Below are 26,569 nucleotides of genomic sequence, written 5' to 3' on the forward strand. Positions count from 1 at the left end.
GTCTTGTATAGTGCTCATACTTTCTTGTGATTAAGGCATTATGTGGTTATTTTAACAGATGTAACACAAGCTCCTCATTTGTTCATGCTTTGCTGCGGAACTCATAGCACTGCAGGTTCACCTATCACCTTGCTGTGTTAGCAATAAATAACCATCTTAGTAGGGGGTCACAGGTTTATCACAGAACATGCACACTGCATTCACAGCCACTGGGAAGGAGAAGGGAAGGCTGAACATCCTCCCTGGGTGACCTGGCAAACAGAGATGGTCACTGGTTTCCATGTTATCCTAGCTTTTGGCATTATCCAGCCTTTTTAAAAATTTTTTTCCCCCTCTCAAAATAAAAATAAAAATACATTCACTTTCACTTTGAAAATGCGCTGAAGAACTCCAGAGTTTGATCAAGGTGCAGAGGTTTCATTCAGCACAGGCTCACATAAGTTTGCCTGTGCTGCACCACATGAACTCGTGCTGGTCTTGTACTGCAACTCCATGGAAGGATCTCAATTCCCATGGGCTCCACAGCCTCCAAACTAATGGCTCACCAGGGAAACTCCTGGCAGTGGTGCCTTCCAGATTCTTTCTCTGTAACTGATTTTACAATCTCACCTGCTATTACACACCAGAGGATCCATACAGAAAAAAAACAATGTAGTGAGTGGCAGGAGCTGTTTAGCTGAATGCCTCGGGACGTTTGTGCTACTGCCCTCTGATACTTGATGGGAAATCTGATATGTGCTGTCTTTGACATCTCTACTCCAACAGGGCTTGACAGAAACAAATTAAAAGACATATGTAAGTCATGTCCCTCACATTATGTTAATGTAAATTAATGTATCTAGTTATTGCAGATGTGGATACATGGCATACTGGACAACAACTAAAGCAACTTTGCATAAGCAGTGTTGGGCTTCAAAAACAGCCTTATAAAACAACAAAAAATCCTTTTCTTATCAACAAGGTGAACTGCCTTTTTCTAGATGGAGGTTTTAATGTTTTTTTCTCCTGTGTTATGAAAGTAACTAAAATAAAAACATCTTTTCTCAAACACCACAAAGGAAGAAGGCAGTGGTAATCCAGCCTCTCGTGTACACTCATACTCAGCAGATAGCAATAAATTTTCCAGCAGTTTTCTAATTTATTTGAATAGGAAATAACATGGGTCTCTAAGCTGCTATGCACACAATCAACAATGTTGCAAATGTCTGTTACCGTATTTCTGTAACTCTATTAAGTGAACGAATTTTAGCTCTCTGTGATATACAGTGCATATACTGATGTTATTTTGAGATATCACTGACTTTATATCTAAAATTATTGAGTAATATGAGTTCATTGAGGTGGTACAATCAATCACTCTTTGTCTAACAGATTTTTTGTATTATCACCCAATCCTATTGCAAAGACAACAGTAGTGTTTTAAGATCTATGGATGGAGAAGAACGGCTATTTCTTACTGCCTTTTTATGAGTTGGAGGTATAAAACATGTCTTTGGAAACTTTTCTTTGCACTAGTCTTGGTTTTACTCTGAATGACAGTTAAGCTATAAAAGTAGATACTAAACCCACATAATATGTTAGCCTTAGGAAAAGGAAGATTTACATTTCTGTACTGTTCTGTGAAATAGAATATATTATGCTAAACCTTTCCAACCCTTCAGAAAATGTCTATTTCAAAAGATTTAAATATAAGATGAAAGTATGAGCAAAGCTAGAGGAGATTCAAAGTTCAGGCAAAGGGGAAAAGGTTTTCTGTGAGCACAGATGCCACAAAGGGACAGAAGGGAAAAGTTGCAAGGCTGGCCACACTGAAAGTACCAGGAGGACATCCAGTCTGTAACTACAAAATGCTGAAGCATTAGGGGAAGAAAAACAAAAGAAAAAAACAGTGAGAACTGTTTAGTACCTTTGTGTCCCAGCAAATCACTGATTAACTGAGAAAGAGTGTCCTGAGCTCAGCGGAGTGAGGGAAGAAGATATAGAAACAAATGGAAGAACTTCTGCCATTAGGACAAAAAGTGCCTGGAAGAAATTCTTACACACCATAATCAATGCAAAGGTGCGAAAATCTTGTGTTTTTGAAACTCTTGTGCTGGTTATAAAGAAGTAAAGTCACAGGGAATAAAAAAAGAGGAGAGAAGTCAGCAAGTAAAGGAAAAAGTTAAGGAAAAGCAGAGTGATGTTTCAGATACAAAAGTGAAAGACAAGTATTTAGAGAACAAATAATAAATGGATCATTCAGTCTGAAGAAATAACCAAATGACCTACAGAAAATATTAAGATAGATTCATACAACAGCGAGTAAAATATGAATGTTAGATTAAAATAAGAAACATGGATGGACACATAATGAGAAGAGATATGATGGGGAATAATGTAACTATTTTCATATTTTGATATTTACAGAGAAAAAAATCTAATTTTAAGAATACTTTGTTGTTGTTGTTTGTTTGTTTGTTGTTGTTCGTTTATAATGCTTTGGTGATGCTTCTTTTTATGATAAAATCATAGACTATTCTGAATGGGAAGGGACCCACAAGGGTCACCAGAGCCCATCTCCTGGGTCTGCACAGAACAGCTCCAAATATCACGCTGTGTGCCATGAGAATGTTTCCCAAATGCACCTTGAGCTCTGTCAGGCTGGTGCTGTGACCACTTCCATGGGGAACCTGTGTCCAGTGCCCAGCCACCCTCTGGGTGAAGAACCTTTTCCTAATGTCCAGCCTAAACCTCTCCTGACACAACTTCAGCCATTCCCCTGGGTCCTGTCTCTGGCCACCACAGGGAAGAGATCAGGGCCTGCCTTCCTTCCCTTGTGAGAAAGCTGTATATCCTTCTCCCAGAATATCCTTACCTGTGATATTTTCCAAAGTGATGACTGGTTTCCTCCCAGGAATGCTACATTTAGTAACTGCATCTAAAAGAGCAGCTAGCTAGTGACACCAATATGCAAAAGCAGATACTGAGAGTACACAAAGGCTACCTCATGCTACATGCAAAAAGAGCATTAGTTACAACGTTTACAGTCAGGAACTTATTATGTTAGGTGGGAATGCAAAAGACTAAGCATGTTCCTCTTTCAGAAATTTAGGTTTTTAGGTAGCAGATACTGCAATATATCCGAAAGGTTGATTTACTTCCTGCAGTTAAGTGATGAGTATAAGTTGCATAAATAGGAGCTAGGGAAATTAGTTTAATCTGTATACATGGCATGTTTATAGAAATAAACTAAACTTGAGAACAAAACCCCAATTGAAGCCTAATCTTCTGAATGAATTACAAATACTCAAAGTTAGTCCAGAAAATGCAACTCAAGGAGAAATTTTTGTAATTTAACCAGGAAGCTAACACAAGTATAAATGAACCTCTATCATCTGTAATTTAGGTAGGTTCTGATTTTCACTGAAAGAACTAAAAGTTCAGTGAACCCTGTAAGAACATGAAAGCTTTTTCTTTCAATTGTTATTTATTAACAAATGCATGTGTGTGTGTATTCATGCATGACTGAATAAGTTTGCACACATGACCACTGGATAAATGATTTCTGTGTTCTTCCCATGCCAAAAATTCTGCTTGCCAGTTGACTTATTTTCTCTTGGAGGTAGAAAATTTAACTTTTATTAATTGCAAGGTAATGAAATCCATCCTCCTAACTGTTCACATTCAGCTGTGTATCACCATATCTGTGAGTCAGAAAATGAAGCATCAGCCCACACCCCAATGAGAAAGGTCAACAGAGCAGAACTGTATTTCATTTACTAGAAATTACAAATCAGGAATTAAAGAAAAACAAATAAACTTTACATGAAAATGGCAGGTTAGTCTTTCAAGGGAGTGTAATGTGTGCACATCAGAAGCTTTACTCTCCCTGGGGTTTTCTGTAAATTCTGCCTCATATTTTCTCCTCAATCTGCCCACTCCACAGGAAAACCCAAATAAAACAAAGCAGACAATGGAAAATGTGAAGGCGTGTTCCTCATGCATCTCTATTGTGTATTTCTTCTAGTCTTGCTTGAGAGACACAACAGAAATGAACAAGGTACAAAGCAAAATGTTGCAAACAAAAGCTGCCATTGAGAAAGTTTTTTTGTTGTGACTTAGAAAAAAATACAAGAGAAATGTAGTGTATTATTATTATTATTATTATTATTTCTATTATTCTTATTCCTATTTTGAAATTGCATTTGATATTTAAGTTATTTCTTCTCCTATTAACACATTGCCACTTCTAATTTTTTGACTGATTAAATTTAATTTTTAAAAATTATAGAACATTTTTTGGTTTTTTTTTTACTTAAAAAGCTATTTACATGATAAGGTGAATTTTTAGAAGACTGAAATTCAAAAGCATAGAACTTTAAATTTCAACACATTTTCTGAACATAGAAAGCACAAAATTTGACAGTTAAATGTTGAAATTAATCAGATAATTGCATTTCCACATATCAGCCATGTGCAATATAAGGCAGTTTGTGTGGTAGGTGAGAAATTTTTCCTGTTTTAACAGAGGTCACCACTCTAAAGAGTGTTTTTCTGGATAGTAAGTGAATTTTTCAAGTGGATGTTTGCCATTTCACTGAGAACAAAAACCATCTCATTTAATTCACAGTCACCTGACCCCAGAGTATAGACAAGTGCATTTCTGTAAATGAAAGGAAATTGCCTGAAAATAAATACAGATAACAGAGCAAACTCTAATTTATTTTGTGCTCATAAAAAGAAACCTGTTTACAATAGGAATGCATCCCCTAATGACAACCTCCATAGCTTACTCATTTAGGTTTTCAGGATCCTTTTGTTTTCAGAGCAGTGACAAATGACAGATGACAAATAAACACAAGGTAAAGATGAGAGAGGTCCTATTCTAATCATAGTGAAGTCCTGACCTTTCTGCTGCTTTTCTGCATGATGGTTTTGTCATCATATTGCACTGTTTTGAGTTGAACATGAATCACCATGTTTTCCACAGGAAAACTTAGGAAAAAGCAATGTAAAGTGAAAGAAGTCAAACAAATAATTATTTGGCTTTAAAATTCCTCCAAAAGAAGGCCAGAACCATACAAAGATACTTCAAATAATCCATTACATGTGTTTTCCTGATTTAAAATTTCCCTTTCTGTATCTAGCCCCTGCTCCCCCCAAAAAAACACACCATCTCAAACCAGCCCCCCAATAAAATCCCAAGCAAACAAAAGAAAAAAATAAAATAGAAAAACAAAAGCTGGCAAAAAACCCAACCCCCACCCAAAAAAACCCACACAAACCCCAAAACCTTAAATGAACAACAAAAAAACCCCCAAAAAACCCAAGAAAAAAGCAGCAAAAATCCCCAAACCAAACAAAAAATCCAGCCCACCACTACCACCCCCACAACCACCAAGAATAAAACAAACAAGCAAACAAACAAACAAACAAATCAAGCCCCTGTTGTTAACACCTATGCAGTTTATGTCAATGGGCTTTTCTTATAACTGAGAATAGATGTGGTTTATTTCCTAAGAAGCAACACTGGAATTAGGCAAAAGCTGACTGTATTACATAGAGTTTTCTTAGAAGAAAATTAAGAACGTACAAGATGTCAAAACTGTCCCTAGTATAATACTGGGAATTCTAGTTAGTGAGGAAAACACTGGTCCCCAAGACAGGGTATGCTTACACTGTTGACAGAATCAAAATTTATTCAGTTTTCTTTCTGTAATAAAATAGAAATGAAGAGAAATAAACAATTTCATCTCAATACAATAGCATCCTATTTAAAATAATACACTTTCATTCCACTGAACACTTTCTAAGACATTTGGAATATTTTCAATTTAATTGTGTTACCCAACACTTAAAAACTATTTCTTCTGCTCCCTTAATATGAAGATGCAATTTTCAAGAAAATACATGAGAAATTTCTTCCCCTGCTGAAATTTAAGATCAGATTTTGCAAAGCATTGAGGAAAGAATTATGAGAAAATTTTTGATATTTTCAGAATTCTGTCCTTCATGCTGTCCCTTCTTACAGGGATGATTGGTTTCCAGAGTAGGAATTCTGATCTCTCTGCAGCTTTATATACTATTTGTAGAGGCTTTACTTTGACCTTTTTTTTTTTTTTTTTTTTTTTTTGGTGATGGGTATCAAAGGCAATCCCATGAAAACCACTGCCTTTTAGAGCAATATGGTGTAGGCATAACAAGAATGAGAATATGATTACCTTTTCAAAGCATTAGCCTAAGTGTCTCTAAGTGACATTTTAGTAATTTAAAAAATAATTTGTTCACATTTTGGAATATTTGACTGGTTGTCTTGATGAAAAATATGAAAGAAAACAAATCAAGCAGCATTTTCTTTTTCAGTAAGAATTAAATTTAAAAAAACACTGGGGAAAGAAAGACCTTTGTTATAAAAATGGGAAAGGAAATGGAAAAGGAAACCAAAATAATTCAATTATGCAGTCGTCCTGGATTCTCTGGATATTCTCTTGTAAGATCAATGAGGGACATATGAAACTGTATAGAAAATTGTTTTATATGCATTTAAGAATTGTAGGAGGGGATGTTTTTTCCCCATACATGCTGACAAAAAGCAGAGCACTACAACTGCAAAAAACCAGAAAGATGGTCTCGTGGTCTGCTGCTCATTTATTTGATAGGTATTGCAGTGCTTTATATTTGCAATCTAACTTCAGATTTGCATTTCCTTTTTGCTCATCCCACAAGGAGATACTGTACCATTCAGCCAAATAAATCAGTGAAGAAAAATATTGTTAAGAGCTGGTCTGACTTATGGACTCATTCAATTCAATAATCTGGAGAGCATGATTGCTTTAAGGTCTGAAATTGAACAGCATCTTAGTAAAAATTAAAAACAAAGGAATGGGCTCTGGTAATTGCTTATTAAATTTTCAAGCCCCAGTGACAATAACAAGTTTAAATTGATTGCTCAATACATTTAAAATAGATGCTACTGAATGTGCAACAAAACCACACCAGCATGGCAAGAAAACTAGATACTCTTGAATGGATAAATACCTCAGTACTTTACTACCTCTGGGGAGTTTAGGCAATTCAATAAGACTGACCCAAATGGATCCTGTGAAAATGTGCATCCCACAACTGGTGCTGGACTGCACCAACCACTGCCTCAGCTTGGTGCTTCAGGGCACCAAATATGCTCTCTCCCAGGCACATTCTGGCTTTCTCAGCCCTCCTGGAAGGGCTATCCACTTCCTTGCTGCTGCCCCAGAATTTTTTGTTTTCCCAGTGCCAAGCTGTCTCCTCATGCTCCGTTAAATTTTCCACAAGGACACTTAATTTCAGTATGGTATGGTGGTGAAGTTCAATACCTGAAACCAAACAAAAAAACTCACTTTAATGCAGGGGAGATGGGGGAGAAAGTCTGGACTAGAGGGTCTTACCAGAGTGTATGGAAGGAGATAAGGCAAGGGATAAGGAAACGAGAGAAAAGACCAGAATCAAAAAAAAGCAGCTTTAAAACAAAAGCTGACTGGCTTATAAATCTCACTTATCTTCAGAGAACTTTTGAATATGCTGAAAGAATTGAAAGATGTGAGTTTAAATGTTTTTTTTGAAAGACGGTTTCTGCAAAAGCTATAAGATATTATGAGAGCCATGTAACTGGAGAAAGGGGGCTAGGAATGTATGAGTAAGAGAGAAAGAGAAAAACACAGTACTGGAACAAAAGGGGCAAATTAGTGTTCTCAATTTCACCCTGACTTTCCAAAATACTGTAATAACACTAATCAAATACTGGGTTTACATGTTGGTAGGGAAAAGGCTCTTACTCAAACCTGTGAAGTGATACATTCTTTGCTTGTCTTCCAGAGAAAACACACTGTAGAGGAGTCTGTCAGCTAAATACAGGGAGATACAGACAAAGAAGCACGAGCTCAGCCAACTAAATCCATCAACAAGGCGAGAGCCAACCTGTCTGTGTTGTTACAGAAGCAGCAATTCCATGCCTTGGAGTGTGCTGCTGCTGCCCAGATTGCTGGCAAGCCACAAGGTGAAATTACCTTCTTGCCAGCTGCTGTCTTTAGGACTGCGTTAGATTTGAATGCAGATTTACAGCACCTAAAGTTTATAGTTTAAACACACTTTCAAGGATCACTTCAAAGGTGTTCAATCTGTGAAGTTAAGTGTATGAAGACAAAATTTTAGGTCATTATATAGAGCCCAAATGTGCCAGAATCATCCTGAAATTGTGGTAAGACTACAGTTTTCTTTGAGCATTTTCTTCAGAGCATAGCTCCTAAGACGTAAACAATAAAAGCAGAGAAATGAAATTATTGAATGGATTATAAGGACTCTTTTTCACTCTTTCTTTCCTTTTTTGAATACTTTTTTTTTTCTTTCTCTTAGCAAATGAGAAGTAATATCCATTGAAGAAATAAGATAGAAATCTGTTGAATAAAAAAAACAAAAACAAAAACAAAACAACCCCAAAACTGCATAGGCAATATGACATGATGCATTCCTATTTCTCATTTTTTTTCTTCTGGTAGGTGAGATCTTACTTATTGATCCCACTTTTTTTTTTTTTTTACATCAGTCCTTCAAAAGGTGGGCTATGTGGACATTAAATCAACACCTATAATTTACCGCTAAAGACACAAAGTTAATATTATTTTAATCGTTAAAATAATATTAATACTTTTTTAAACATAAAAAGACCTCATTGTTGTTAGCAGTTAGAATTCATATTTGTGTCTTATTTAAATAATCTATTTTATTTAATTCTAGTTCAGAAGACCATTGAGAAGATTTCTATATTTCCCATGCAGTCACTTTTTATCGTCTTACTAAATTTTCAAGAAACTGTTCAAGTCAAACAGAATGAGAAAAGGAATGACAAATAGCCAGAATTAAGGAACAATTGCTGAAAGATGTATTCTGAAGTCCTTTCAAATTGGAGAAATACCCCAAACCCGTGTTTAAAAAACACGTTCTTTTGCTAGAATGCATTCCTGGAGTGCTGTTGTCAGCTACTATTAGAGAAAGTGTTATTAAATTATTTCTGCTTTTTATTGCTTGGCCTGTTAAGACACTCCCAACTCAGACCCACTTAGGATTTGCTGATTTAGAGCTGAGGTATGAATCAGAGAACATGACAGTGCAATGCTTCCCTGCTGCTTAGCAGGCAAGAGAAAGCATCTTTTTTTTCCCTTTCCTTGTTTGTGGGTGATATTTCTTCACAAAATGAGGAGAAAAGGTATCAAGCAAAGTTAATTATACTTTTAGAAACTTCTCATCTACAATTCAAATAAGGATCTCCCTGAGAGGGATTAATATTTTACATACTGTATGTGCTAACCTTCATCATACCAAATGGCAGCAGAAACTGAAATATTTTCTGTATCAAGTGTATTTCATACGCAAAGTTTAAAACCACCCATGCATTTATGCTAAAATGAAATATCTAATTTAAACATATGAAATCTGGCAGATTTACAAATGAGGTTTCATTTCAAATTCATACCTCCTTGTCCCTATTTCAAAAGGGAGAAGAAAGCTTACAAAACTGTGAGAGATGACTAACTTCCATGCAAATCACCTCAGAGGAAGAGGAAAGATTTTAACATTAGAGCTGTTGATACAACAGCCAGTAACAACTCTAGTATTTTCTGGCTCTGGTGTTTTCTTAGAAGTTTTCCTTTGCAGCTTGTGAATTAGAAATGTAAGAGGAACTATTTCTGCTCACTGGGACAGTCATGAAACACAGACTGGAGGCAAATAACCAGACATTGAGAAAATGTAGGACAACAGAGAGCCAATCTGACCCTGCAATGTGAGGTACTTTGTCCCACAATGAATTCAGCACAGCCTTTATTTTGTCAGTAGAACCCACATGTAAAATAATAATTTCTCAGCAGAAGGAAGTTGAGCATGAAATGGCTTCTGAGACTTCCATTTATGCAAAGTATGTCTTATAGCATGGAGTTAATATGTATTTATGCAATACACACACACAAAAAATAAGGGAAATAAATTTTTAAAAAAGAAAATAAGTCATTTGAACACAGGTTTTCCCTGAACCAAATGCACTCAGAAAATGCAACATATTTAACTTTTTTGTCATAGTTCATTGTCTATATTTTCCTAAGTGCTTTACTTTACTGTAGACAATAGAGAATGTAATTCTCTATTGAAGTTCTACTTGGGAGTTCTACTCCCTAATATGGGCAATTAAATATTAATATTTGGGTTTTTGGTGATAAACCCATATGCCAAAGTAAAGAGCACAGTATAAATGATTAATTGAACATATAAATAAGAAGGGGTATGTACAATGTCTTTGTTAAGCAGAAACATTGATATCTGAAAATAAGTACAGCTTATAGTTAACAGGTTCAGAATTCAAATACTGGCTCTACCCTTGTGTCACTTGCAGCTCAATATGGAAATGAAGATATCTCTGCATTAGCGCTTTATTTTGAACCAGGAATGCTATTGAAGAACATATACACCTTCTCTGTTTAGAGTGCTTGGGTTCCTGTTGCAGTGGGGTTTCAGAGTAAACGTGCTGGGCTCTCTGTGGAAAATATAAAGCTAAAGATGGACCCCAGCACTGCATAGCCCTGATCTCAGCTGGGGGAAATTGCAGGGAGGTCCTCAGCACCCTGCATCTCCATATTTATTATTGTTTCCATATCCTACTGATGCAGTACATCTTGAGAAAACTCTGCAATGCATATACACTTTTTAATGATCTTTTACTTTAGAGTGGATAACAACGTAGAAAAAGGTAATTTCTAATCTAAAAGTTGAAAGACTCTGAGCAGAAATGTTGTTCTAAAGAGAAACCAAGAGACTTTTGCCCTCTTTCAAATCAAAGCAAGATATAATTTCATAAATAATTCTAATTAAATATTTTTATATTTTATATAAATATTTGTTTTATATTTACCAAATACTACCTTTTATATTTACCAAAAAGCTTGCAAATGTGAGTCTCTAAAATACTGAATTTTTAACCATCTGGATATACCTATGATGCTGAGACACTTACTACTTGCAATTTAACTGAAATTACTGTATCAAAGGAGTTTCCTTCAAAAATGAACATTTTTGGAAAAATTGTTTTCTGTTGGAATTTGAATGCTCCTTAAAAAACATTAAAACTTAATACAAAAAATTTCATTATTTGATTTTCTGATATCTATCTCAAGGAGAACCGTCACCAGGTATCCAATTATGTTTTATCATTTGTATTACACACATAAATTTATTCCAATTAAACAATTGAGTTGTAAACTAAATATCTAGAAAGATCTTTCTTTTTTTTTCTGTTGTCACACAGCAGTATAGCCATCTGTTAGAATTTTCTACCCATAACTTGCAGTCCAATAAGACCACAGTGTCTTTTCCAGTCACTGTTTTACTGAATCTTATATGACTGAACAAATCACATTTGAAATGATACCATCTTCTCACTGTTTTAATTCAGCTTAGTGGCTCTGTGTATAAACTGCTTCTGTCTCTAATAAGAGATAAACAGATGCCATCTCTTGCTGCCCTTATTTAATGTTCCTTCTGACTTCAAAGAGCAGTAAAATGGGACGTGCAAGGTGCTGGACGATCCCACTGGAAATATATTCATAAGTCACTGTTCAAGTCATCGTCTGCTAGGAACTTGAGAAATTATTGCCACCATCCTCTGGTAATGGCTTACTGCAGACAAGTAGGCTGCAGTTTATTTTCCACTGACCCACCATGGAAGACACAGCACAGCTATTTATATCTCTTTACATCTTGGATCCTGCAAAACCTCAGATGCAACATTGCACATTCTCAAATAACTTTATGTTTACCATCACCTCCCAGCTTGATCCCCTCTCAATTCAAATTTTCCTCTCTCAGAGCACATTGGAATCTTTAAAGGTAACCACAGCTTCCTGGCATTCACAATCTTTAAAAAATTAGTACTGATCCATGTCATAACTTGTGCGTGTGCCCTTATGTCTTGACCACCTTTGGAAAGGGTGATAATTATGTTTGTATCTGTGGTTAAAAATGAGGAAGCGAGTTTCATATTCCATATGGGATCCCATGAGCCATACAACTGGAAAGACAACAGAGATACATCTGGCTGCAGCTACTCATACTCAAATACCCTGAGTGCAACTGTTTAGAGCTTTAACTCTCAAGAGTTTCTATGGGAAACAAACAGGAAGACATTAAAAATAACCCAAAAAACTTTACTTTCAAATGCATTATTTTCACAATTTGGATTTATAATATTTGCTATTTATGTACACAAAAACTCCCTGCTTGATATTATCAAAACCATTTTCTGTGGAAAACCCTCTTTTCACATCATGTGCATGCAACACTGCATAAGAAGCTTTTGATAACCTGCTGTGAACTGCATTGCCTTCTTTATAAGAAACAGGTGTAAAACAGAAGACTTTTAAACCAGCAAAAAGTAAAATAATTTAGGCAGAAGTCTGCTTCTGCCTACCATGAACCATGCGAGAAGCAGCCCTTGAGAGCAAGACAGATATTAACAGTGTTAGCTTAGATTCTGGTTGAAGGCATTCTATTTCATATTTAACCCTTCGGGATTAAACATGGCATGGTCCCTTTGCTGGCACTAAAGTAATCAAGTTAGTTATGGCCACTATTGTTATTGGTAATTTATCCAGCTGGAGGTGGGGGCTTGGGGGTGGGGATCAAGACAGAAATTTGAGAAGGGTGCTCAAATGCTCAATCCTTGTGATAAAATACACTAAATAATGTCTACAAAGCATGAAAAGTTGGAAGTTCATGTCTTTATTAATGTGATTGCATTTAGCTGGCAATTGAGAATGTCAAAACATGAGACATCTTTGATTGGTGAGCAGGTGTAATATGAATGGAGTTTAATAAACTCACTGCAATTTAGTTCTACTTTTCTAAACAAAATTGTCTATGACAATGCTTTCTGGAGATTGAAAGGAAATATGAGGGGCAAACTTTTAAAATTGTATACATTAATGACAAAGTGGGAGTACAGTTTTCCTCTTTTCATGTCATGAGTAGTTGTAACAGTAATAATGGCCAAATTAGTTTGTGTGTTACAACAGAAGCAATACCTAATACAATATTTGCACAGCTTGTTGAAATTACAGGTTTTATTTTATTATCATTAGAAAATAGTGCCTGAGCTCTAGAGTGAAATTAAAACCACCTCACACCAGTGGTGACCCCTCTGACAAACCAGTTTCAGGCGTGACATATTGAGTTACACTGCAGAGAGCAGAAAGCCCCATACCCTGTGGGACTGCTCAGACTGTACTTTGCAACTGAAAAGACTCATCTCTGGTTCCTAATGGTGTTATGTAAACACAAAGGAAATGTGCAGCATGCAGAGTGACATCACAGTATATAGGAAGAAAGGCTGATCACAGCATTAAATTAAATCATGGCAAGTATAAAAAACAAGCTGCTGAAACCTATAAAAATATCCTTATTGCACTACATAAAACAGGTGCTGCTTGTACTTTTAAAAAGCAATAAAATGATCCAAAGAGAACATTACAAGAAAAAAAAATAAATATATTAGTCCTTGTGAATTGATTAAAAGTATAAATTATTTCTTACTGATGATTTCTTCCTTAATAATAATCTTCTATCTGTGATGTGTAATTACTGTGGATCTGACTACAGTCCACAAATGCTGCTGATTTTGAAACTGGTTGTCCATAAAGGGATTTTAAAAGTAATATTCATTAAATCATGATGTAACAGCAGAACATAACCTATAATTTTAAAATTTTTTACACCCTTTTCAAACTCTATCTTAATTCAATAATTTTAATAACGTATAATAATTTCTTTTCTACAGCTTTTTGTTACTATAGCTAACAAGATTATTCAGAAGTTATCTCTGTTGACAGGGTGAGGGGGAAGACCTTATTGATATTTTTAATGCCCTTAATTTATGTTTAGTACTATGACAAAACACAGTCTCCTTCTTGCCACTGGCTACAGCCCTGGCCATTTTCAAATTAGCTACATTTCTTTGTCACAGCCAAAGGATCATACCTACCAAAGCCTAGGTCACAGAACTAAGACATCAATGTATGGCCTCTTTTATCCAGATAAAACAAATTGCTTTAAAAGTAGTCAAAATGTTTTACTGAAATTACTGGTTCATAATATAGAATTTTTAAAGATCTTCTACCTTAATAAAATCTTGTGAGCTGTTGGTACTGTCATACTGGGGATAAAGTGCTGTTCCCCTCTGTGCTCTTCCCCATGATTTTGATAATATGTGGTTAGTAAAGGTACTGAGGGATACATCCAAATATCCTGAATGCAGACAGCAGAGTGTAGACTGAGTTTGTAAACTAACACACCATGTCACCACAGCTTTTCCTGTGATCAGCATTTGATAACAAACCCACCACATCCTTCAGTTTATTTCATATTCTACTGCTAAGGATAGGTTCTACCAAATAATTCAAAGCCTGCAGATTATGCATGAAATTGCTGCTGAGAATATTTGCATATCATGTTATTTTAATTACATGATACTATTGATTTAATTAAGTGGGACCATGTTAATTATCACTTTCACAAATCAACTAGACATGTCATAATTGATTGCAATGAATATAAACTCCAAACTCTCACTCTGGAGAGTCTCATAAGCCTGTGAAGCAGTTCTTAGCAGGCATATTTAATGATACAGTTTAAAGTACCAAAACTTTCTATTAAAGGGAAGATCAAATGCTTGAAAGACCTTGAGAAAGAAATGTTAAATTTGAAAAAAACAGAAATAATAAAATTCACTGTTTAGCTTAAGAATGAGCATAAATTTAAGAGATGACTCTCATGATTATATTACAGGTACCTTTAGAACAAAAAAAAAAAGATATATGTTGAACTTCCCCTTTTCTTAATTCAATCATATGAAAAGTTCAATAAAAATATATATTTGGCATTTTCCTCATCTATTTCCAGACCATTGCTGGATCAAATGCTATAGCTACTGATGAACTCTCTCAGTGGCAACAGGAGGAAATTATACCACAATTTGTTCACCTGAAAGCTCTGAGTGTTGACAAAACTTAGTGAACGTAGCATGTCTTTGTGAGGAGCATCAAAGCTTGCATGTCAGAGGTGCAGGCTTGTGACACAGAAGGTTCTCTAATGTGTCAGATCCCAGAAAACATGTACTCCACAAGACACAGTGTGGGAGAGCCACTCAGTTCTCACCCATGGCGACAACTCATACACTCATACAATTGTCTGATGAAGGTAAGTAGCCCAAAAGTATGTCTGCAGAATGGCAGCAAATCTGGAATGGCAAAACTTGGTCATAACCACCTCTATCATGTTGCTTTATTAGTTAGGTGTGTTAGCTTATCTACCTTGTGTTCTGGCTTCTTTTGCTGTGTTTCTTGCCTGTAAAAGTCTCCTTGTGGGTAGCCATTCAAAATATGAAGGTGCATAATGCTTCCATGGGGTGACTAAGTGACCAAGTAAAAAAGAATTTGCAAGGTGAATCATTGTGTCACCTCACATCATATTTGAGTCTAGCCACAAAAGAAGCACTCTTGGATTTTCTGTGATTTCTGTTTGTATGTGAGAAGCTGTGTTGTGAGGATTTTCTGATAATTTTGCAAAGCAAATGTTGCTCCTTATATAACAGTAAGAAAATCTATGATTTTTGTGACACAACTAGCCAGACAAGACAGAAAAATTGAACCATGACTTCTCTACCTATCAACTGTCCCTTACCAGTTGTCACAAATTACCAATAAATCAGTACATAAAAAAGCACATGCTCACATGCCCATTTCATTAGCAATCACAGGAATTATGGAGTCCCCATAATTACATATGGTATGCTACCCAGTAGAGCAACAATTTTCAACAATGCTGATAAACTCCATAAACCTCAAAAAAAATCACCTTTCATAGAACTGCAAATCAAAACCTAATCAGCTCAAAACTCTTTGATGCTTGCCTATTTCATGTCTGTGGTGCCTTTCTTTTGTTACTGGACACACTGGCTATGAACCAATAATATAGATACTAAGCACACACATATAAACATTAAGATTTTAAGTATTGGAAAAGTTTATGTATTTTGGTAACAAAAATCTTGTATTTAAAAAGGGAAGGCTCTTGCAAAAGGGATGACTTTTTTTCCCCAGTTTGCTGTACATTTTAGTTATTATTAGGTTTTATTTCATACCCTCCCCTTTATTAAGGCCCCAAGGGGACTTTCACTTCATTTTCCAAGTCATAACGAATTTCATATTTTTTTGTATGTAGCTATGTAATAAAGTATTTTTATTTGGAAACAAAACCTTCCAAGCCTGTGGACTTTTTCATGTCATACATAGTTTATGAGGTTGATGTGTCTCACATAATGTGTGTTTCATCTTTTAAAGTCCCTAAATTTCCTTTGTCTGTAAAAGTGCTTGAGACACATTCATGTCTTCCTTAAAAGACTGCAAGTACTCTAGAGGCACTAGCAGGAATTTGTGTCATTGTCACTTCTGAAAATGACATATAGAGTTTTAAATATAACAAAACTAGCTAAAAAAAGGTACAAAACAATGAAGAAAGTGATTGTAACAAAATCTCACTGATCCTTATGCACTTTTACTATCTGGCACTTATGCCTGAGGAAAGTATCTTACTCCATGCCATGGGAAGGCAACTGCAAATCTGCCTTTGATAAAATTTTTTTATTTCATCTTGCTTAAAGTCAGACATCATTCTCTGTGCTGAAGAAAATTTACTCAAGCATAGTTGAAAGCCACATCTAATAACCTAGAGTATAAATGAAATTATAAGATAGAGGTCAAAACAAACAAGAAAATAGCTTTATTTCACTGTAAAGTGGTACAGGATCAGAGTAAGGCTAAGCAAAGGGCTGTTTCCATAAGTACACTTTGACAAAACCTGATCTCTCTTCTAAGGCTACTGAGGAGTCACTACAGACATGTCAGATTTCAGTCTATGTTCAATTAGAGTAAAGATATTTCACAACCTTGTAAAGGTTTCACATCTTTTTCTTTTCTCTGGGGATAGTCTTTAGGAATCCAGAGGTAAATTTTCACCCCTTTTTGTGAGGGGTCTGATGAAAAGTTTTGTCTTGTAGAAAACCTAGAGTCTGTAAATACACAAATGAGATTTTGAACTGTGGTGTCCTTCTTGTGGCATGCATCTCCTCTGCAGTCCACTGTCTGCTGTCTTGTCATAAAAATATATTTTAATATATATTCACACAGACTATCTCACTGATTCCTCTCAAGTGGAGAATTTTTCTACAATGCATTTCAAGTATAAGATTTTCAACAATATTGTTTCAAATTGCATAATAATACACTGCCATCATGACTTTCTTTTTTTTTTTCTTTTTTTTTTTTTTTTAAATACAACAGTATGTCCAGCACTTTCTTGGTATAAAATGTCATTAATCTCTTCTGATTATTTTGGCATGTCTTGGAAGAGAACTGTTCATTACCATGCAGATAGAGGTAACCTATTTTACCAGGCTAAATGTCATATAGCACTTTACATTTGAAATTCACTTGTTGAAACAATCATCTAAGCCTAAATTATAGGGAAAGTAAAACCAGGCCTTCAAATGTAAACTGGTTGAAATAGTGATTATTAAATAGTTCTGCCCTTTCTGTTATGTCAGACAGGAGATATTCAAACATCCTATAATACCACAAAGAGTGGAGAAAATTATAGATCCCCACCACCAGGAAGATTTTAACTGATGGGCTAAATTCTGGATGTTTCATGCAGAGAAATAAGTAAAAGGACTTGTATTGATTTTGATAAGGCTTGGTGTAGATAGAACACTGTGAACACTGCTCAGGGACTTTAGCAAAAAACAATCAAATATGCAGCAAGATTTTAACAGGCATACCTAGTAAGAGTGGAAAATGTTAATGACATATCATGGAAAAAATTGTAAAATGGTGAAATTTCCTTAATGCTGTTGGAGCTTATTAAGAAATGAAGAAATTACACAGAGATAATTCAATTGCATTACAATCTGTGGGAATGATTTGCAGTTTAAGTAAGGATCATGCTCTCAACTCACAGAGGTGCCTGGTGAGAAAATACCTTTCCATATTGGAGGAAATGTAGGAATGCAATTAACTGAGACAAAGTAAATGCCATACTCCAATTTCACTGCCAAAGTTGGATAAAATGCTGCTGCTTTATTAAGAAAGTGCTCTGTGGGCTCTGGAAATTTGTGGAGTCTTAAAGTATTATCAGCTTCAGTCACCACTGAACTCTTCTGCTGAGTGCTGTCACAATTCCAGTCAAATAGTCAAGGGAGAAAACATCCCTTTTAGTGGTGGTTACCCTGGAAGGGCTGTGCATCATAATCCTGCAGCAGCATCTCTTAGAGGCTCCATTTTTCTGTATATTTTTTTCTGACATTCTGCTAGACAGCCCAGGAAACAATATATGTTTCCACTTACCTTCTGCTTTTCAGGCTAGGAAACCACAGCTGAACACTTTGACCACTGGCTCCATAGTCTGTGAAATAAAGAACCCAATAAAGAACAAAACAACCCACTGTCAAAGCAAATTCATATTTGTAATGGCAAAAAAAATCTCCTATATGATAATCTTTGGATCTCAAATCACTTTAACATGTTATTGACCTTCACCAGGCAACTCCAAAGAAGCAGAATCATGCTTTCAAAAATAGCTTCTAAGCAAAAAACTGAGAAAGCGTGCTTGATTTATATCAAATACAAGAAAAAAAAAAAACTGAATGGTTGTTTCATTAGAAGAAGACAGGATATAAATAGAAAAAATAACTGTACAGGTAACAGTTCACTTGTGTGGTGTGACCTTCACTGAGGGTTAGCAGATTTGTGAACCATTTATATTATAAAAACAGCTCTTTTATGATATGAAAACGTGTTTTATAGCTAAAATATCCCTGTATTGCAGTCAAACCTCTTCTATGTCCTGTAATACTCTACCCTGTAATATTTCAATGCTGGGATGCACCATCCAGAGTTGTACTTTGCTTGTTTGAATTGAAGAAATTTATGCAAGACTGAGATATTTATTTATTTCTCCTTGCATTGTAACCCCTGTCTATCCTCTGTGATGAAATTATGTCTTTGGGAATATCCCAATACCAGTGAGATCATTAAAGTAGGATCGCTGGATTATAGATACAAAAAAATTGAACATTTTGAGACTACTATGGTTGCCCTCTATAACAAATCTTGAGAAACTTGATATTTTGAATTGTAAGCTAGAACCTATTAAAGCCTGAAGATGGCATTAAAGAATGGAATTATTCCGTTAAATATTCCTGAAGTATCTTTAAAGTACTTTCTACCTCAGAAAAGCTCATGCCAAGCCATCCTCAGTGAAATTTTCCATTCTCCCTTAAAATACTTCCTTTTGCTTTTAGAACCAATATTCATTTGGATTGTTTTCTAACAGTTTTATTGAAAATTCTGGGAAGGCATGTATACACACTGGTTGTATTGTTTCCCTGATCCTCCTCTTTGCCCTGAAGAAAGGACAACTGACAGTGACATTTTGCCTATGGTCATACAGTTCATACGGTAGGACATCATAAAGAAAATATGAATAAATGTCCTCTGCCCTCTACTGGATAGCATCACAAGTATGCTATGGTAGAACCAAATTCAGAAGTTGCCAGGCAGGCACCTTTCAATTGGCAAGTCATCTTCCCTTTCCAGAGCATATAGAAAAATAATTTTCTTGTTACTCCACAGTTCTTGTTCAGGATAGATTGTTTGATCTTATACCTGTCCACAGTGAGCCCACAAATTTATTATTAATGTAGTTCAGTAGCAGATTATGACTATATTTCAGAAGTAAAATTTTAAAAACAGCCTGACATACCTACAATAATTCAAATGCCACCTAAATGTTACAATTTGTCTCTCAAAGGGCATGAGGCTTATGCACAAAAAAAAAAAAAAAAAAAAAAGAAAAAAAAAGAAAAAAGCAGCTGAATTCATTGATAAGCAAAAAGTGACAATTCAAACTGTCCATGACTCATAACATATATGACCACTGGTTTCCTGAGAAACCTTATTTATATGCAATAACAACTTGACACAGGGAAAAAATGAGAATTCAGAGAATTTAAGGAGTAAATCAGAGGAGCAACAATATCCTGATGGAATAGAAAAGTCATGATTTTGTTCCAAAAATACAGCTAAGAAAATGGCAAGAGTAATAAATTGAGGGGGAAAAAAAATCTGAAGATTGCCAAACTGATTTGAATGGAAATGAGTGCAGCTGACAAACTGCCTCACCATGACAGCATCATTCAAAGCTCACATTTCATTGTTTTAGTGTCATGAATAGTAGAAAGAGCAAGGGTATTTAGAACTGCCTTATCTAAAAAAACAGATTCAGAGGCATATCACCAGTCTTAAAATACAAACAAAAAACCTGAATTCTAAAGGGGAAATTAGACATATACATGAAGGTGGAAATGGTGCAGAAGAGATGAATGCATAGGTCAACACTGTGTGCCATAAAAGCCATTTCCCAGACTGTCTGTAGACTTTGAAGGATGATAAAATCAGAGAAAGGAAGATGGAGAGTATGAGATAGCTGGTGATGGAGAAGGGGGGATTGATATCTCTGAAGCTACTGTGCTACAAATGGATTGGCACACAGATACCATTCTTTTATGTGTTTAGTGATTTCTGTTTTTTTTTTTTTTTAATAATCCTAACCATGCACTGAGTTTTAAAATCTACAGGAAAGAGCACACCAGAGAAAGCTTGGTCGTGTGATCTACAGAAATAGAAGGTAATTATGTTTCAGTCAAAACACCTTTTTCTCTTTTTTTATCTTCTCTGCTTTTTTCCTTCTGTCTGTACTTTCGAATTCAGGAAAAGTCAGGCTGCATTTTGATTTAGTAAAAGGCTGTTTCAATTGTTCAATACTGTCAAACTTACTGCTAGCGCTGAGTTCCACTTCCTCCCTCCCCTCCCCCTGAACACCATCCTTCATCCTATTTTTACTTTTACAGTGAGTGCATTGGAGTGTAAAGCCACTTGGGGCCTCTCCAGGGGTGGTCTTCAGGCACAAGCTACTGTACCCGTAAAAATCAAATTGTCCATTGTATAATAAGTTTCAATGCCCAAACACTTTGAAACTGAATTATTATAGCACTTGAATGTGCAAGAGGAATCCAATAAAAATTTGTGATAGCATGGCACATATTAAAGTTAATTAATTTCAGACTTCACATAAACTGGGAGAGAAGAAAAAAAAGAAAAGCCACCACCATTTTAGTGCATGATGTATGCCTTTGTTTAAATGCTGTAGGAAGCCTAGAGACAACAGAAGCACCATTTTTAAAAGTAGGTAATGTAGCAGGGCCAGACTTTTTTGCCATTGTTAAAAGCCATCACAAATGCAGGAAAATATTTCTGGAAACTGGGGAAATAAAGCAGTCAGCTCAAGGTCTGAATGCACGTCTGAGTTTAGCCAGATTCTGCCAAGTGAAGTCTGTTTTTCACAAAAGGTCTTAACCAATTTGTGAGTTCTTAATCTTCAATCTTCACAACTTGTTGGTGAGTAATATTACAGTGCTGAGTCATTGTTTATTCTGTAAGCTCTCTCTCAAACAGTCTCCAGGATTCAGTTTCAGGATAAATCGAATCAAAGACGTGCAAACAGCAGAAATAATAAAAAATAAAAATCAATACATCAGAACTGTTTTATCTTCCTGTGTGCAATTCTTTGATTGGTCTCTTAGCTATGACAACTTTGTTCTTTCTTACTCTGCCTTCAGAGGAGATTACCAGGCACCTTTAAAGGTGTCAGTGAAATATCATTACTATTGGCTAGAAATTACTAGATTTCCTTTATATATATATATATGCATTACATATAAAATATTAAGAACATAGGTTTAGTTTTTTCTGCATGTTCAATAGATAGGTGCTAATGCATAAATATCACTGATATAATAATTAAATTAAAAGCATAGTAAATGAATAATAATAGCACTAAAGGGAATGACTTTTTAATAGTGGCATCTCAAGGCAAATGTGTGAGCTTTTATAAAAACCATATTTTGTCATGATTCAGTAGAATGGAACTCAGATTGTCTTTTGATTAGTTCCAATAATTAATGCCATTATTTCTTCTGTGTTTTTAAGTATGTAGTTCAAGATGTGAGCACCTACTGCCAGTTTTGGTGTCTCAATCTTATCTTTAAGTAATAATGAGTGTAGAGCTCTTTCATATAGCTTAGATCTCTGAAAACCTGTCAGACTTGCAAGCCCCTTCTATGGATAGAGGAGGAATACCTACATTTCCCAAGAAAGTTGTGTCATTTGTGGGTAGATGTCCATGAATGATGATTCTGATCATCCTCTAAAACTGACTACAGTCCAAAATCATAGACCTGCTGCACCTATATGATATCTAAAAAAGATATAGGAAAAAAAAATAAAAGAAGGTATTCAAGCCTAGAAATGACAGAATCACAGCACTCAGAACTTTGATTTCCATTCCACAGATAACTTCCCTTGCTCACAGAGGGAGCCTGCAGACCTGCCTGAGGCTAAATGTGCAACACGAAGTGAATTGTCTTTTCTGCTTCTTGGACTTGAGGCAAAAGGTCCAGACTAACAGAGCTATTGCATGCATACAAAAAAACATTGGATGACAACAGTATCTCCAGTATTCTGTTGGTCTTAGAGTTGGCATAAATCTTATTCATTAAGTTTCTTATAGCAGTAGTCTTAGATCATGCCCAATTCCCAAGCCCTTAAGAATGCTTAGACCTGCAGTTGGTAAATCTCTCAGGTCAGCCTCACTCAGCTACATGTACGTAGGAAAAAGAAACCAATCCTCATATTTACAAAACCAGCAACCTAACTACCAAACTTCTCAGCTGAGGCTGTCTTCATCTCTGTGTTGGTGTTCTTCCACTTTGTGGGCATAGACTGATGGGCAGAGAGAACAGAATGCACAAGATGGTTGTGATTTCAAGTATGATCTACTGGAGACTCCATCCAAATTCAAATCTACCTTTCCTTTGAGGAGACATCATAGAAAACAATAAAAGGGATGCATTTGTATTAATGGACTAGAAAATAGATGTTTCTTCCTTTTGTTTAATGGCTTTTGATCACCTTTTGCCCATTCCAAATACATTCAGAAACTGATTACTTCCTTCCTGTTCTGGGGATTCATATTGACATCAAACTCACAGTTTACCTTTCTGAACAATGGTTCTGTGTCTAATAGTGAAAGAGAAACATGTGAAAAAAAAACCTGAGAGTCCCAATCCTCAGATGCTTACCTGGAGTTATCTTAAGCAGTCTTAAGCAACAAGTTATAGATGGGATTGGGTTAGAAGGGATAATCAATATTTATCTAGTTCTAGCCCTACTGTCCATGGCCAAAGACACCTTCCACTAGACCATGTTGCTTAAAATCCCACCCAACCAGGCCTGGACCTCCTCCAGGGATGGTGTATCCACAACTTCTTCAAACTGCTGCTGTGCCTTGCTGCATCCAGAGTGAAGAATATCTTCCTAACATCTAATCTAAACCTACTTTCTTTCAGTTTGAAAACATTTGTCCCTATTCTGTCCCTATATACCCTTGCAAAAAAGTTCTGCTCAATCCTTCTAGTAGGACCCCTGTAGGAGCCAAAAGGTCACAATAAGGTTGCCAGGCTGAACAGCCCCCGCTCTGTGTCAGTCTGTTTTCACAGGAGAGGTGCTCTATCCCTCTAATCATCCTTGTGACTCTCTGTAGCACCCCAAAATATTCAAACACAAGGGATAGAACTGACCTTTACTCTGGGTTATGTGCATTGGAAAAATATTGAACAGATATTCTCAAGAGCTCAAAATTACACACAAGTTTGATGACAAAATACAGAAAATCAAGAAACTTTGTCAAAAGATTCACTACAGCATCCAATTAACACAAAACTTATCATAGCATTAACTTAGCTCATTTAACTCAGCAAACTTTAAACCCATTTGATGTTAAATTACCCAAAATTTTCCATGGAAAGAAAATCAGAAAAAGAAGAAGAAAAGAAAGGCAAAAAAGACGTAAGAAAACACACATATAGCTATGAACTCCTGTGTTCCAACATGGATGAACTCCAAGAGGGCATACTCCACTTGTGGCCAGCCTTTCAAATGATTGGGCCTCCATGGACCCTGCTCCCAGGTGGGATTTTCAGTCGCTTGGGCTCTCAGGAGCTCTGTTAAACACGACTGTGGTGTGCCAGGGTTGACAGAGCCCTGGGGCTGGGCTGCTTTAGCTCTGGGCTGAGGGGTGTGCTGTGCAGAGCAGGGAATTGCCTCCCCACAGCAAAGCCTGGCCTGACCCCCTCCCCACAAACCTGAACCCCAAAATGTCTCAAGACATCAACATTTCAGTCTCTGCCACCCTCCTCTGGACTCGCACTGTGAGGAAAGATGCACGTCACCAGAGATTTATGTCCGAAAAGGAGACAGAGGTGTCCCATAACTCCAATCATAAACAAAGGGAGAGACCATGAGGCATTTCCCATGGGTTCCCTCAAATTTTTGGAGGACATAGCCTCCTTTTTGTCCTGATTTCCCAGTTGCAGCACCATCTTCCTTTCCCCATTGGGTAAGGTGCTTGGAGGGTGCAGAGTTCCCAATTCACTTACTCTATTCTCTCTTAATATGCATATCCCCCTTTTTATAGCATGGCCCTATTAAGTCTTTGCCCTTTTTCCCAAAGTTCAGGAATGTAGCATGAAATTGGCCGAGCTGCAGTCTGTGCCAATTAGTAACATTTTCTGAAACTGATAGTTTCTCCTGTTGCTTCCTTACCCACACATCCCTGGCCATGTCTACAAGCAAACTCTGTTTGTAAAGCCACATTGATGTTATTCCTTTCAGCTCCAACAAATCCAACTCCCTCCTGTGGTGAGGAATCCAGAGCTGGATGCATGCATGAAGCAGCACTGAATGAAGTGGGGTGCCATCAAGGCAGAGGGACAAAATCATCTGCCTTGACCTGCTAACAGTGCTTCTTTTGGTGCAGAGGCAATATTCTACGTAATGTGAGTTTTACTGCTCTAAATAATCTGACCCAAGAGAAACACTCACATGAGGATTAACTGCAGTAACTAACTGCTGCTGTTCTTCTGGAATGATCTAGCCTGACTAGACAGGAAGAGACAAATCTCATGCTGCAGCTACAGATCAGGTGAATGCCAGAACACACAACCAGGACAACTGAGTGTCTCTGTCCCTACACAACAACTCTGCATTTGTTTTGTGCCCCTGCCCTAACACTTCAAGGATCTATGGCCACAGTGCACAGAATAAGTCTACAAAATGCTGTCATGACATGTCCACATAACTTCCTTGATAAGATAGGAGGTTTCCAGGTTATTTTAATGATTCTCAAATTTTCTGTAGCTGGGTCTTGGTATTTTTGCCTTTGTGTTTTCCATGTATCAAATCTATTCCTTTGAAGGAAATGTGTGCAATCCAAAAATGAAACCCACAGGACAGCCCCAAAAGCCTTGGATCTGTATAATTCTGTGTATAGTTGGGTGGATGGTAACTGTGAACTAAATGTAGAAGGTGTGTTTCACTTGTTCACTTGAATACATAACACCCCAGTTACATTTCTTTGTACAATAGCTGAACATTCACATTCATGACAAATAGAAATATGAGACTTCTAAGAAACAATTTTGCCAATGCAGTTTTAGCTATTTAAACATCTATGAAACATATTCACAGAGTGTCTGTTTTATTTAAATGCAGGCAACAAAAATTCTGATGACTAACATTTCTAAGAATGGTGTCTAGGTGTTATGCTAATTATATTGATTTAGTCATATCATAACAAATAATTATAATACTCATAGTTACATAGGAAGAAGGTGAGTCTGTCTTTCAATTGTTTTATGATTTATGTTCTGTGAGTCTCAGTTACCAGTGCTCTACAGCACAGGTGACTGTCATTTTGTATTTCATTTAGGGTACTGAATGTCATGGAACAAAATCCCTGCATTTATTCTTGACAGAGGAGTTTATAGAAATCTTTTATGTGGCAAGCTTCCAACTCAGAAAGGACTCCCAGCCACTGCACTTGTTCAGTGGAAGCAAAATTCCACTGGCACACGAAACACATTTTCTTTCATGCATTTCTGTGTTTGTTCTCTGGAGTGCTGCCAGAATAGACTTAAGTTATGATAGCTGGCCTCATTGTAAACTAGGAATCATGAAGCAGAGATTAAAACCTCCAGGGAAGAAAGACACTTTAAGTAACAACATGGAGTGTAGCCATACTCCTGTGTTCCTGTTGCAGTGGTTCTTCATGGCTACCTCAGGAAACACAGGAGTGGAATTATGCTGAAGGGCTACTTGCACACCCACCCATTTTCCCTGCAGACCTTGAGCACTTGCCAGATAAGCAGCATCTTTCAAGGCACTCAGATAACAAGGCAACCCTTCCCCACTCTACTTCTTCAGTGTCATTCTTGGTTCCTATAAGCTGCATTGTAAACTGCAGACTACATACATGTACTTAGCACAGTGGCATTTTCACCCCTAGA

This window comes from Erithacus rubecula (genome assembly GCF_903797595.1).
Source record: "Erithacus rubecula genome assembly, contig: SUPER_Z_unloc_4, whole genome shotgun sequence".
Classification (NCBI taxonomy): Eukaryota; Metazoa; Chordata; class Aves; order Passeriformes; family Muscicapidae; genus Erithacus; species Erithacus rubecula.